The 2,937-nt window shown below is 32.6% G+C and overlaps 1 long non-coding RNA gene across 1 annotated transcript; it reads right to left on the reverse strand.

Moving 5' to 3' along the window:
• Window positions 1-586, reverse strand: LOC119673808. Its single transcript, XR_005252179.1, has 2 exons — window positions 186-586; window positions 1-125 (listed from the first exon to the last, which is right to left on the reverse strand). It is a non-coding gene; the product is annotated as an uncharacterized LOC119673808 (long non-coding RNA).
• Between the last annotated feature and the right edge of the window lie 2,351 nt (window positions 587-2,937).

Raw genomic sequence — 2,937 nt, forward strand, 5'->3', positions numbered from 1 at the left:
TACATGCTGGCAGCTGCCTGCTGTTGGTGAAGTTTGTAAACCTCTCTCATCGGTGCTATCGGTTGATGAGCCATCGTCGTGCGCATCTGGCTGCCTCTTCTTCTTCACCATCACTTCTTTTGTAACTTAAATAATGGGATAGAAGTCAGTTATAGCGTAATTCCAAACTAAAATATAATGCATACAATTTACAAAAGGTAAAACATAATTAACATATTTTTGCAACATTCAATTTTGATTATTTGATTATTTGGTTTTTGGATATCGGATTTCGGATTTCGGATATGGTATTTCGTATTTTTTTCAAGTCTGCAAATTTGGCCCAATTCGGGTCCTTCCCATTTCAATCATTACGTTGCGTATTGAGGTTAAGTAGAGACAATTAGCTTGCAAGAAAATTTTATCATAAGCAACAACAAATCTGATAAATTTTGACAGTTAATATAAGTTTTCAACAATATTTTAACAAATGTGGAAGCTAATTTTCTTTGTTTGTCTACACAAAATAATTTACATCGCTAAAAAGACGATGCGTTAGAGGCTTGGATCGACCCACGCACACAGCAGTACGAACTTTTTTCTTATTTATTTACCTTACTATGCTTGTAAACTTTAATAAAAACAAAATTTTGATATTTTTTCAATATTTAAATTCATTAAACATGTTTAAAAATTATTAATCAAAAAGTCGTCACTCAAAACAACGTGAAATTTTTCGCTCTCATTTTTGTGTTTTCTTTTGTCATTATTTTGCGTTTATTATGTTGGCAAAATTGATACGCTGTAGCGCCCCCTGCATGTGACTTTTGTTTATTCCAATAGAGAATTCTTGTGCGTTTTTCTGAACGTACTGTTGATATATGCAGTCATTATATCAAATTTATATAATTAAATAAATGTATGCACAGTAAAAATAAAATAAAAGTAATTTAATAGCAAAATAATAATTTTAATGTAATTGTAATTTTATTTTTATTGGACTACTACTGAGTTTGTGTATATTGAAATTATTTTCTCCACTTTTTGAATGCCACTGAACGTACTTCACCAATGCATATTTAAATTGAGAATATTACTTATATATTATTACATTTGTACGCATATTTTATCAAAATATGTAAAATATTTCGATATTACACAAGGAAAAAGATAAACAAATACATTTTAACTGGTAGTACATTTTGTTTATGATGAGCTGACGAAACATCTTAAATTTTAAAGTCTATAACTAGATTATAGTTTTAAAAATTTTTATCTGAGTCCGTACATATTCCCATTATGTTACTGCTTAAACTACTCTCTTCAACGGTTTATCAATCTGCCCATTATGGACTCCCTTCCATTTTGGATCTAGAAGAACTATACAAGTCTTACTCAAAGGGACCTATTCTTCGACTCTAAAGTCATATAAAAATTACTATTTTTAACAGGTAAATCAAAAATAGATGACTTGAATAATGACAAAACAAATGTATTTAACTTTTATCATATTTATAATAATAACCCCACAAATTGAAAGCTTTTGAAGCAAGCCAATTCTATAAGACAACGTATCATTTAGAATTTTTGAGATGCTTCACATTCATCTAATTCAAAACAAATCTGCTATAAGGATATCTTAGGATTAACCAATGATTAAGATTAAAAACATATTAAGATTAAAACATATTTATTTTATTTGTTCCTAGAACCATCGTAAAACATTTCATCAAGAGGAAATAAGTATTAGCTCAAAACGTCCATATCAGTTACTTTAGCTCGCTCACTAGGTCTGCGTCGTTCAATGACACACAATTTCAGAGTTTCAACACTTAACTGTTCTACCGGTGTAAATTTGTCACAATTGCTGAACATTTTTGCGGTTAGATTAGAAAACGTAACGGGTTCTCCAAAGATATCGCTGATCATATTTCTAGTGGAAACGAAGCGGGGATACATGAAGAGAACTAGTCGACCACTTTCGATTTCTACCACGCAGTTCAGGCAATGAAGGTTCTTGTCGTAATTTAAGCAAATAAAATATCCCTTAAAAGATACACGGTAACTCAGTAACAAATATCTTATATCGTCGTTTTCGATATATCCAGGACTGCGTTGCGAGTTCATAAAATTCGTACCAAGCCGAGTCTGTGTGGAAATCTTTTTGTGGTAGAAATTATAGAAAGATGCAGCGAGGCAGATCATGAAACAGTCTGATCTGTAAAACCTCAGAACCTAGGAACGTTCAATTGGATGATATCAGCTCGCAATCAGTCGAGAGATCCAGTTACAATGCCGATAGTAATAAATTTTTTATGTATTTAGAGATCGATGCTGATTTCTTAAATGCATTTTCATATAGAATATAACAAAAATATTAGACCATTCAGTTTCAAATTATGTTGGGTGGTTCTAGTTAGTTGTTAGTTGTGGTGGAGGGAGAAACAAGTTCTCCTCAATTAGCTAAAAAAACCGTTTTGAAACCACAAAACCTCGTAACAATGGGTAGTAGAAAGAAGGAGAAGCTAGAACCAGCCAGAGCCATTTATAAAGGTAACAATCTGGCCAATGCTAATACTAGAGATATCGTCGAGTGTGTTGACGAAGGGGACCCCAGAAACTTTAGACTAGTTTTGGCCAAACCTGGACATAAACACCTTTGGTGTTCTGGTGTCATTTTTCGAGAACTGGTAGACACACATTATAGGAAATATCACAGGGTAGGCCAAGTCTAACTCCATGCCATCTTATGATCCGGTGCCCAGGACAGATCCAGGACAGATATTAAACTAGATACCTCTGATTTGCTTCTGTTGGTGGTCCTATAAATATTCGATTATAAGTAACCAGTAAAACCGAATAAAATTATATTATATCGGGTACTAAGTTTTCTATTTTTGAATTGGGTTTCTACAGTATTTGAAGAAAAAACGGGTTTTTATTATTGCGTACTCGCTG

This window comes from Teleopsis dalmanni, chromosome 1, assembly GCF_002237135.1.
Source record: "Teleopsis dalmanni isolate 2A chromosome 1, ASM223713v2, whole genome shotgun sequence".
NCBI classification, from domain to species: domain Eukaryota; kingdom Metazoa; phylum Arthropoda; class Insecta; order Diptera; family Diopsidae; genus Teleopsis; species Teleopsis dalmanni.